Source organism: Gadus morhua, chromosome 19, assembly GCF_902167405.1.
Source record: "Gadus morhua chromosome 19, gadMor3.0, whole genome shotgun sequence".
NCBI lineage: Eukaryota > Metazoa > Chordata > Actinopteri > Gadiformes > Gadidae > Gadus > Gadus morhua.
In genome coordinates, this window is record NC_044066.1 from 8094142 (window position 1) to 8107313 (window position 13172).

A 13172-nucleotide genomic window follows, 5' to 3' on the forward strand; every position below is an offset into this window, starting at 1 on the left:
GTGTGTGTGTGTGTGTGTGTGTGTGTGTGTGTGCGCGTCTGTCTGTGTGTGCATGTGTGTGTTTGTGTGTGTGCGTCTGTCTGTGTGTGTGTGTGTGTGTGTGTGTGTGTGTGCGTCTGTCTGTGTGTGTGTGTGTGTGTGTGTGTGTGTGAGTGTGTGTGTGCTTCCTCTCTGCAGGGGGGGACCAGCAGACAGACAGACAGACAGACAGACAGGGGGGTTGAGGTGGTAGAGGAAGCCACTCCTGGCATTCTTATGCGTATTTAAGCCCAAGCAGCACAGCCCTGATTGGGCTTTTGTGTGCTCGTACCTGAGAAACATACAATTAAAGAAACACAACAGACCCCCCCCCCCCCCCAAACACACACATACAAACACGCACACACACACACTCAAACACACACAAACACACACATTGACGCACACACACATACTCACACCCACATAGGCACACACACACACACGCATCCAAATTAACAAACAAATGAACACACACACACATTGCTATTTTTTAACACGGTGCATTAAGTGAATGTGTGTGCGTGCTTTTGTAAAGATTTCTTGAAGAATTTATTTTGATGATCAATGAAGAAACACACTACATAGTGTGACACGCGGTTGATAATGGGCTTGGACGTGAAGAGGTCTTCTCCATGATGTTTGTAGTTCAGATCAGTAGTTCTAACCCGGACGCTAAGTGGCAGCTTGCGTACGCCGCCGCCCTTTGTGGTGTCAGAAAGCATACATACCTACCTGCTCGGTTGGCATTAAGTCACTGATAACATCAAGCTGAACGCATACAAAATAAAAAACCCTAAGTGATCCACTCAAGGCAGGATTACAGGTCGGTCAGTGTGTTTTTAGGGGTGTTTTGGTTATATTCAAGGATGTTTTGATAGTTTGGGTGCTTGTTTGGTCTGTGCCGGTTGGCTGGAATGTGTTTTTGTCTTTCCTTGTGCGTACTCTGCGATCGGGATCGACTGTCACATGCAACGGATGTCTCTCCCCCTAAATGAATCAAGCTCTCCTAATGCATTAAAATGTATCATAGCAGTCATAAAACCCTAAGGCAGCATTTCAAACCTCCGATGTATTCAATGTTAAATGGCGCCGCTCAACCATTGTTCACCATAATTGAATATGAAATATGTATAAATATATTCCCCTTTTGCTTGCCACTGTTTCATTCCTTCAAGGGGATGTGACAGGCCTCGATCAAGTCCTATTTAGACTTTGTAGATTGTCATATTTATTATAATTTGCTCTTACATTTCCGCATGCCATCCTATTGCCCTTTATATATGTGTGCGTGCGTGCGTGTGTGTGTGTGTTTGTCATAGCCTGGCCCACCTGCTGTCACCATTTAAATCAAATCACTTTATATTATCCCCCCAACCCAACACACAAACATTTACACACACTCACACACACACACTTTCTTGATACAGACACTTCTGTGTGCATATTGTTTTATTATTTTTTTCATTGCTCTCTCTCTCTAACTCTCTGTGTCTCCCCCTCTCTATCTCTCTGTTTCCTTGTGTACCATGTTGTGTGCAATATTACTTCAATCAATCAAAAAGAAAAAAAAAAAGTACACTGCACCAACTCAAGACATATCCTGCCAGGGCCCCAGTGACAGATAGATCCAATATCAGCCATGAGGTTGATGGGACAGATCCCCCCCACCACGACCCGCCCCCCAGGCAGGACTAGAACGGTCTTGGTTCCTTCGTTTTTTCAATTAAACCTAAGCAGTGGCGGCTGGCGATCAAACATGTTGGTGGGGCACAGTAATAGACAGGGGGTCTGAGGTCCCCCCCCCCCCCCCCCATTTTTTTTTATTTTTTTTTTCATTTAATAGATTTGATTTCCTGTATTCTGGTGCATTTTGGGGATGGCCGCTACCAATTTACCTACTTTTCATTCAGATTCATAGCCTACATCCTGACTTGCAGGGCCTGGACAAGCTCACACTGTATATACAGACCTACTTCATGGCCATTCCACCCGCCATTGCTATTTGACCCATTGTTGTTATTCTGATATTGAGACAAATCATGATCACTGTCCGATAGCGTCAATTTTTTTTGAGTCTGCACTCACACGAGGCCATCTGGCCGTGGCCGTTTTCACACCTAACCGTGCTCAAATCTGCCAGTGTGAGTGTGGCCAGTCTGGCCAACTTGGCCACTTAGGAGAGGTGTGCTGCTACGGTACGGGCCGCAACGGTACAGATGCTAATGAGCCGACGCACGGCTACGCAACCTGAGCTGGATGACATATAGTCCATGCGACGACCATGGACATAATAAAGGCGACGAGCCTTCTTTCCCATTAAACGGTAAACATGGCGTCAAGCGGTTCATCTGTTGGTTCACGTTGGTCCCATAGAGAAGTCGAGTGTCTGTTAGCCATTTGGGCAGACGATGCTATTCAGGCACAGATGGAGTAGACCCACAAGAATTCCGATGTATTTGGGAGAATCCGCGACCATATGCAAAGTCGAGGACACCACCGAACAATGTGTTCTCTGTGTTGTTGTCCATTGTTGTTAAAACTCTGACTGGCGGTGTCACGTTAAAATTGTACCGGGGGCGAAAATTGTACCGGCCTACGTCATCAGTTGTTTACATCTTGACAAAAAACATTCGGCTCATGTTTCCAAAAGACGAAATAACATAATACAGATAACGGATCGCTAGATAACACTTGTTTTTACTTTATATTTGTATTGTATTTAATTGTTTAATCGAATAGCAACAGACGACGCGATCGTCTGTTGCCGGAAAACGGGCGATCGCGTCAAATGACGTAGGAAGGTTCTTGAACATTAGCGTCCTACGTCATTTGACGCGAGTGGAACATGTCCTGACACATGCAGTGTAGGACTCGCTCTAGAGAGGGAACGGCTGTATGCAGCGGTGGGCACAACACCGGTTACTCTGAGGAGCCTTCTGGGTCCCATCGAGGACCAGCGTGGGATTGTAAAGCTGTGCTGGAATTTATGGCGGCCACTCGACAGATAAAAATGGACAGATTGCGGTTTGGAATTTTGTTTTTGTTTTTATTTTTTGTCCTGTGGATGGCAGAAATTAAAGGAAGAAGAAGAAGAAGAAGCCACAGTGACAGTTGCGACCAACCGACCATGGACCATAGACATCTTATAGCATAGACGGAGCATTGCTGGGACGCGAGAAATACGGCCGCCATCTTGGAGTGGTCAACCGGGAGCAGCAAAAGCAGCAGAAACAGAAACTGCTGTTCAGCGTATTCCTGCTCAAATCGGCGGACCATCCACAATAGGAATCGGGGGATTACTTTTCACAAGTAAGATTTAAGATTACCGTACTATTGGTATAATTGGTATTGAATAATAAAACACGCCAAACCATGTGGCCTTTATCATAGCTACACGTATGACAAAAAAACGCATGCAAATCAGTGGTATTCAGTGAGGTATGATGACAGCCAAACGGATTACGCTGAGTGGAGCGGATGGCCACTCCAAGATGGCGGCCCCGCGTCTCGTCAGCGTCAGTAGGCGGTAGCATTCGATGCTCCGTCTATCATATACAGGCCCCCAGGATAGGCGCATACTTCCGCAATCCACCAGTGCTCAGAGGCCAAGCCTGGTATTGCAGCTGTTTAAGCTGGCTGTGGACGGGGGTCCGTCATTTCATTTGGCCCAGAAGTAGATATCGCCGTCCACTCCAATACAAGTGGGGAACAGGATTGTGTCTCCGCAAAAAATGTCTGGATGTCAATCAAAGGCTCATAATTATATTTCTACCCTGTTCTAAAAAATGTAAGTTTTTTTCTTTTCAAAACGCCTCCCCTTTCAAAGCGTTTTATTAGCAGTTAATGTTGGGTGGGCAGCTGAAGGAGTCGTACTGAAACAAACGGCTCCTTGCTATGGACCTATTTTGAAGTGCACGGCTCCATTAACTTCCGAATTAAATTAAATTCCGAATTAACTCCATTAACTTCCAAAGTCTGAGATTTGTCCTTTTACTTAACATGAATGGCGTTGAACACGGATATATAACACACATATCATTGAAATAGCTGTAACAGGCACGGACGTATTGATTACCTGAATGATTATGGGTGACCTACGTAATTTTCATAATATTGTTAATTGTCTAATATTAACATTTCAGTTGCGTTGGTAGGTATTTATCTTTTCATTTGCTTGTTTAGCTATGTATGACAGGGTTAGGGTTAGCTATGTATGACAGTTGACAATGTTGGTGTATTACAATTCATTATTTGGGTAGGCTACTCCAACTTAGTTGCTGGTCGATATGTAAACATTTACTTTTATATAAATTATTGATTGCATTTTTCGTAAATAGTTAGTTGGAAGGAATCTGTTTCTTAAGCAATAACATTGAACTGAATTTTTTAGGCCTACATACGTTTACTATGTTACTATGGTATTATATGGAGCAATCTTACATATTTATGAAGTTTCCAGATCAATAAAGTTCTATCTTTTTATTTGAACTGCCTGTATGTCCTCTTGATTATAGTTTTACAGTGTGTACCTTGGTTATCAGCTATCATAGAATGGTGTCCAAATGGCTGCATGTGTAAGAAATAGGATTTGAACCAAGTGTTACAATAAAAAAAGCTAGATATAGAGTGGGTGACTTTATCAGTATACTCAATCGAGATGGCCACAATAATAACCGCTCTTAGATGGGTTGTAGATGCTAAGTTTTATAACAGATAATTCAATACGTGAAGATTTGGTGATAGAGGTAAAGCATCTTCTTTTAAATATTATAAGCCTTGGTTTAGTTATTCAGTTCTGTTGGATTCCAGCCCACCATGGAATATATGGCAATGAAATTGCTGATAAATTAGCTAAAAGATACTAACCTAATTAGAAGAATTTAACCTTAAGTGAATATATTTTTTATTTTTATTTATTCATTTCTTTAGTTAGTTTTATTTTTTTTTATTTTGTTTCGTTAATTTGGTTTTTTCTTTGAATTTATTTTTATGATTTAAAGTATCATTTGCCAACGTCCTTGTCACAAACTCTTGTGTAGTAGTCCAGTAGGTGGCGGTATATGGGGAAAAACTATGATCCTCCACTAAACGAGAAGAAGAAGAAGATCTCTGCATCCGATACGTCACGGACTAGGTCACGTGTCTTGGCCCCATAACGCGAAAGCAAATCGCTCCTGTATGTTACCCTGCGCCACTGAGCAGTTTTTATAGGAATGAATGGGCGGCCATTTTCCAGTCTGTGGTCCATCCTTTATTATGTCCATGATCATATAAGATGTCTATGGTTGCGACCATAGACATCTTAGATGATAGACGGAGCATCGAATCATACCTCACTGAATACCACTGATTTTCATGTGGTTTTTTGTCATACGTGTAGCTATGATAAAGGCCACATGGTTTGGCGTGTTTTATTATTCAATACCAATTATACCAATAGTACGGTCATGTTAAATCTTGCTTGTGAAAAGTAATCCCCCGATTCCTATTGTGGATGGTCCGCCGATTTGAGCAGGAATACGCTGAACAACAGCCCGGCATCCTGTTTCTGCTCCTGTTGCTGCTCCCGGTTGACCACACCAAGATGGCGGCCGTATTTCCCGCATCCCAGCAGCCAATGCTCCGTCTATGCTATAAGATGTCTTTGCGACGGCCAACGGCCACGGCCAGATGGCCTAGTGTCACGTGAGTGCAGGCCAGAGAACAATGGGGCCAATTGAGCACGGTTAGGTGTGAAAACGGCCACGGCCAGATGGCCTAGTGTGAGTGCACCCTCAATGTCTACTTCAAATGCAGTTAGAAATATGGGACAGTTGCTTCATTTTGTTTATATGCTGCAGGCCGAAAGACTAAATTAATATGTAACTTACTTGCTCCTTTCAATTATAACATTGCTTGGGGAGACCAATTCCTCCACTGAAAAGGGTAGAAAGTGCTTACAACTCTCTGCTAGTTAGCGATTTATCTCCTCTCTACATGTAGTTGTGGTGCGCGAATGCTGCTGAGGGAGCCTATTTGATTGATTCGCTGAATTGTCCAATCATGTGGTGATGACAAAAAAGAAAAGCGATACCAATTGGCCTGGGGCGCACACTGGTGCGACCCGAGGGCGAATTTTCTTGCGCCAATGAAAAGCTGTCTCTGCTTGATAGACAGCAAAAAGTTAGCGAGCTTACATTGACTTCAACGTGGCCGGCGCTCCTGACTTGGAGGAGCAGGGCTTTATTTCGAATGACCAATAACTAGCCTAGCCCAAACATTGACGTTCAGACGCATTTAAATGGTTGCTGGCAGTGACAAGCATGTCACACAATTAATCGAGGATAAACGCTATTTATTTTTGTTTTTATTTCGTAATGATAATAGTTTATTAATAGTTGGCAGATATATTCAAGTGAATATTTCACGGAGGGGCGGCGCCCTAGCGCCCCCTATTGACCCACCGCCACTGGTCGTGAGAGTTGCTGGTGTTGTATTTCCTCGGACAAACGGATGAACAAAATGTTTGCAATGAGTTTCGGCTTTGGATATGGATAAAGGGGGATTGAAAGAAGACACGGTGTTGATGGACGGAGGGGTCGAGGAGGACGAAACGGAATAATGAAGTCCTGCAGGTGGGAAGGGGCTCATCTGTGCGGGATCTTTGAGTAGGGTCCAGCTGCAGCGGAGAACAACCAATAGTATCCAGCTGCAGCCCCGGAGAACAACACCCTGGCGTGACAGAACACCCAGGCGGGACGGAAGTACTGTGGCTGGACGGAAGTTACCTCAAATTATTTTTTCTATAGACAAATTATTTATCGCTTGAATTAACATAACATAGAAATATGGAATATTTCGACACGTTGGTAGCCATTTTTAGAGCTTAAAAAAGGTTTAACGTTATTTAGACAAATACCTCAGGATTTTTTCTTTGCGTTATCAAACTTATTAGACCAAAAAATTAGAATAAAACAATATTATGACATGTCCATCAAATTTATTATTTTGTAAAGTATACCATCATAATTTTATATAAATATACATTGACGAATAACCACACAAAAGTTTCCTCACAATTTATTTAACAAATAATCTACAGAATCTTAAAGATATAGCTTCTTCATGCTGACTGCCATCAGCTCCAACTCACTGTCAAAATAATCAAACAGTCAAATCAATATTAAGCCTATACAATATATTATTTGTATTCTGTCACTGGAAAAGTCATTCACTTCTCTTTTTCACTTCAGTCTGAAGACTGTTGGAAGTAGTTCAGCCGCCATTTGTTTGGCCTCCTCCATGAAGTGTGGGAACCTTCTGCCGTGCCTGTATAAATAAAGAGAAATGATTGTAGGAATTATACATATTTTGTTAACATTGGCGTTGAGGTATATATTCATATTTGAAAAAAACAAAAACATACCCATCCAGGTGGAAGTTCTCAAGCAGTACTGTGCACCACCATTTTCTGAGGACAGGCATGTCTTTCTAAAGTAAGGGGATATTCCAAGAATCGACAATGATAAAATATGCATACAAGTATGAATTTTTCGATGTTGTAACCTTACATGTCAAAAATCAAATTCTTATTTTAAACGTATCTTTTCAATAGTCAGCTCTTTTTTCATTTAATGTAATGCCTACTTAGAACAGTGAAGTCAAACGGTGCCTCCATGGCAAGGTACAAAGCATACTGTGATGGAAAAATGTAATTGGGGACAACATTCACACGCGTTGTTATAGTGCGGTGAAGGTGTGTTTTTGAGTCAGTTGTGATCGCCGATGTCTTGCTTTCTTGTACTTTTGCCTCTGTAGTCTGTTTTGATGCTCGTCATTGTAGTCCTTTGCATAACCTGACCTTCTTTTCTCATATTACTATTCAGATGTAAAGCCGTTCCGCCGAATTCAACAACCGTAGAAACAGAGGAAAGGACACATTATCGGCATTACCGTTCCATTATCGACATTACATTAGCGTTCCGCCGAATTCAACAACCGTAGAAACAGAGGAAAGGACACATTATCGACATTACCGTTCCATTATCGACATTACATTACCGTTCCGCCGAATTCAACAACCGTAGAAACAGAGGAAAGGACACAACATTATCAAGACCAATCTCATGGGCCCTGACGAACCGGTGAAACGGATAAGTCTGATGAATTTAACCACGGGTCGAACCAATGATGGAAGTCTTCAACAGCAGATGAAACAGGACATGAAACAGTACATTTGTTACGAATGAGATCAATCTTATTTTAGATTTCTGTTGCCTACTTTAAAACTGAAGAGATCAGTCGGAGTCAATTGCGAATCCGATAAAGTTGGATGGAAGCCAATGAGTTGGATGACACCTAGGATAATCCCTCAAACCACAAATCAACAAGATATGCATTGAAGTAGAAACATTTTCCCAAAGATATTTTTCCACTTTGATTTTTCTACCGTTTCTGGGCGATGTGATGTTTATAATGAAAGACCAGTTCAATTAGGATTTCTTTCATTGTTTTATATATATGATCTAGATTGCCTGCGGTATTTCATTCACAGCGCTACACATGTGACACTTGATATGAAATGGCTGGAGATAAAATATAGGCCTTCCTAGACCTTCAAAGGAATTTAATGGGATACGCAGAGGTATATGAACATTTGCATGTTTTACCCAGATTGAGACAATTTGTTTAATCCCAAATTCATCTTTGTGCGTCAAGAAGGGGAATTCCCCGGGTTAGCCGTGAAAATTGATTTTTAGAAACAATGTCGTTCAATGTAATGTGACATAAGCTTTAACCAATCCCAGTGTCTTGGTGGTGCAAGTGAGAGAGCTGTTTGTTATCTGTTCTCGAGACGTGGGTTCAAGTAAAGTACCCACTTCTGCACTAACCTTGGAATCCTACTATGATTTTGAAAACATGTAAATGTCTAAAATGTCATTGACAACTATAACTTTCGACAATGTACTAGTAAGTGTCTCGGTGGCGCATGTGAGAGAGCTGTTGGATATCAGTTCTGGAGACCAGGGTTCAAGTCCCACCTAGTCTCGCAAAGCCAGACCAAACTACAGCAAGTAGAATGGATAGTCTCACCTGACACACTCTCACCTGGAACTCCCTGACACACTCTCACCTGAAATCCAGGTGGGAGTACAACATTTTTGTCAAAGCAAAGGAGTAACTTTTATCAAAACGTCCCCTCCTCCGGGTGTTTGAGCTGTTGAGGATCTGTTCTGGAGTCATCGGTTTGACTCCTACGGTGGGGGGTCTTATGGGAACAACTCTCTGCTGATTGGGTCCATTCTCTCACACATTCATTTCGAATGACTGTCTGTGAGAATGGATGGCTGTGAATGAGTGCACTCATTCACAGTCATCCATTCTCCCAGACAGTCATCCCCACTCACCCATTCATTCCCAATGACTGTCTGTGTGAATTGATGGCTGTGAATTAACTAATTCACAGACACATCCATTCACACAGACAGTCATTCACACTCATCCAATCACCAGAGAGTGATTCTCACAAAACCCCCAATTGCAGGAATCAAACCGGTGTCTCCAGAACAGATCCTCAACAGCTCTATCACCTGCGCCACAGAGACACCGACTTAGAAACGGAGAGAGTTAATTGTTGACCCTACAATACACATGACATTGTTGGAAAAAGACTCCAAACCAAGGTGAGTGGTCCTGCCAGGATTTGAACCCAGGTCATATACACGACTCAAGAACAGATCACATACAGCTCTATCCACTGCCCCACTGAGCAACTGGTTCAGACTAAATCAGAGTTCATAATTGACTTAACAATTCACAAGAAGCAATGTCGTGTGAAATTGAATGACAATTATGACCTCCAACCACTTAAAAGTAAGTGTCTCGGTGGCGCATGTGAGAGAGCTGTTGGATATCAGTTCTGGAGACCTGGGTTCAAGTCCCACCTGACACACTCTCACCTGAAACTCCCAGACACACTCTCACCTGGGACCCCCTGACACACTCTCACCTGCAATCCAGGTGGGAGTACAACATTTTTGTTAAAGTAAAGGAGTATCTTTGATCAAAACGTCCCCTCCTCCGGGTGTTTGAGCTGTTGAGGATCTGTTCTGGAGTCATCGTCTTGACTCCTACGGTGGGGGGTCTTATGGGAACGACTCTCTGCTGATTGGGTCCATTCTCTCACACATTCTTTTCGAATGACTGTCTGTGAGAATGGATGGCTGTGAATGAGTGCACTCATTCACAGTCATCCATTCTCCCAGACAGTCATTCCCCCTCACCCATTCATTCCCAATGACTGTCAGTGTGAATCGATGGCTGCGAATTAACTGATTCACAGACATTCACACAGACAGTCATTCACACTCATCCAATCACCAGAGAGTGATTCTCACAAAACCCCCAATTGCAGGACTCGAACCGGTGTCTCCAGAACAGATCCTCAACAGCTCTATCACCTGCGCCACAGAGACACCGACTTGGAAACGGAGAGAGTTCATTGTTGACCCTACAATACACATGACATTGTTGGAAAATGTCTCCAATCCAAGGTGAGTGTTCCTGACAGGATTTGAACCCAGGTCATATACAGGACTCAAGAACAGAACACATACAGCTCTATCCACTGCCCCACTGGGTCTGACTTAATCAAAGTTCATAATTGACTTAACAATTCACAAGAAGCAATGTCGCGTGAAATTGAATGTCAATAATATCATTCCTATTAGCCGTGCGTGCGGGGACTCGAACCTGAGTCTACAGAGCGTTAACCAACAGCCCTGACCGCTGCACCACCAAGACGCCCCCAGAGCAAGTTTGGAGGTTATACTTGACTTTACCATTCCCATGATAGAGAAATAAAATGTATCCATTATGGTACCTCTTGAACCCTGGTTCTGAGCAGGGAACCTGAACCTACAAAGTGTCTGAAAGCTCATCATGAAGGGCAGCTTCTTATCAGCCATGCGTGCAGGGACTCGAACCTGCACCTGCAGAGTGTTAACCCACAGCCCTTACCACCACACCACCAAGACACAGATGAGGATGTTTTGGAGGTTATACTTGACTTTACACAGTCTAGAAATAAGAAGTAACCATTTAGGTACTGACTCCATCAGGGGACTTAATCCCTGGTTCTGAGCAGGGAACCGGAACCTACATAGTGTCTGCAAGCTCATCATGAAGGTCAGCTTCTTAATGACCGTGCGTGCGGGGACTCGAACCTGCACCTGCAGAGTGTTAACCCACAGCCCTTACCGCCACACCACCAAGACGCAGATCATAAAGTTTTGGAGGTTATACTTGACTATACAATTCACACAGTCTAGAAATAAGAGGTATCCATTAAGGTACTTACTCCATCAGGGGAGTTAAAACCTGGGTCTAAGCGGTGAACAGAACCTAGGCCTATTTGAACTGGTCTTTCATTATAAACATCACATTGCCAGAAACGGTAGCAAAATCTAAGTGGAAAAACATCTTTGATATCACAGGGAAATAGATGTTTCTACTTCAATGCATATCTTGTTCATAGATTTGTTGTTTGAGGGATTATCCTAGGTGTCATCCAACTTATTGGCTTCCATCCAACTTTATCGGATTCGCAATTGACTCTGACTGATCTCTTCGGTTTTACAGTAGGCAACAGAAATCTAAAATAAGATTGATCTCATTCGTAACAAATGTACTGTTTCATGTCCTGTTTCATCTGCTGTTGAGGACTTCCATCATTGGTTCGACCCGTGGTTAAATTCATCAGACTTATCCGTTTCACCGGTTCGTAAGGGCCCATGAGATTGGTCTCGATAATTTTGTGTCCTTTCCTCTGTTTCTACGGTTGTTGAATTCGGTGGAACGGCTTTACATCTGAATAGTAATATGAGAAAAGAAGGTCAGGTTATGCAAAGGACTACAATGACGAGCATCAAAACAGACTACAGAGGCAAAAGTACAAGAAAGCAAGACATCGGCGATCACAACTGACTCAAAAACACGACTTCTCAGCACTATAACAACGCGTGTGAATGTTGTCACCAATTACATTCTTCCATCACAGTATGCTTGGTACCTTGCCATGGAGGCACCGTTTGACTTCACTGTATGGTAGAAATTAACCTTACATTTTATGTTAAACTATGATTATTATTAGGCCTACATATCATATAGATACTTTAATAGTGGAAAATAGCTGATCACCTTTCCCCTAGAGTCTAGACGAACTCAGACGGAAGAAGCAAGTCAGGGTCGACTAAAAATGTAATAAAAGCGCCAAACTTGTTATTTTACAGTACTTTCTGGGGAGATCATTTTTTTAAATATATATATATATATAAATATATATAAATATAAATATATATATAATAATTTTTATTTTTTTTATTTTTTTACATTTTCATTTCCTTTTATTTTTTTCTTGTTAGAGTGGGCCGAGCCCCACTTGCCCCTAATGACCAGTTGCCACTGAACCTAAGAGGGAAGCATTTCCTCAGCAGTGTCTTACGGGAGATCCCAGAAGGACGACAAACATCTTGAGAGGGCCCTTGCTTCAAAGGCTCCCTAATTCTTCGATAACGTCTGCGGAAGACTTGTTCAATAGCTCAGATGTGCGTGCGGCGAGGAGGAAATAGTCGGAGGCACACCGACGTGTTCAAGCTACGAGTGCTAACCAGAACGACAAGGCACTCCAGGAAGGGAAACAGGACACCTTAAAAAAACGAATTGTGTAAACCAACGGTTGAAGTCACGCTAAAGGCCATACTTCTTTTACAGTCTTCGACTCAAACAAACAGAATCAGTGTTAACAGCCCGCTTCTAAAAGAGTTATCCCCTGAAGTATGTCGGGGCTGTGATGCTACGAGGCATCCCGCTGAAACGCGATACGGACACTACGATAATAAGAGCATTCGGACACGGCGATCGTGCGGTCGGCTCAGCTGTCTGCGAGGCTCTTCCTTTTATTGGGCTGGTTCCTGAAATGGAGAAGGGAATTCTGGGAAGGGAGGAGGAGGAGGAGGTGGCGGTGGGGGTTGAACGGCCATAACTATTTATGAGAGTCTTTCATCCGGGGCGATTTACAGTGAACAGCGAAACACTAGGCGATAGGAAACAGGTAGGGTGGGATGTGTGATTGGGGGGGGTGAACTGGTTAGTCCACCGATGCTAGGAAGACT

At 42.8% G+C, this 13172-nt stretch overlaps 1 long non-coding RNA gene across 1 annotated transcript; it reads right to left on the reverse strand.

Annotated features, from left to right (window-relative positions):
- Positions 1–7064: 7064 nt before the first annotated feature.
- LOC115532513 (uncharacterized) lies at positions 7065–7731 on the reverse strand. Its single transcript, XR_003974058.1, has 2 exons — positions 7427–7731; positions 7065–7329 (listed from the first exon to the last, which is right to left on the reverse strand). It is a non-coding gene; the product is annotated as an uncharacterized LOC115532513 (long non-coding RNA).
- Positions 7732–13172: the final 5441 nt, after the last annotated feature.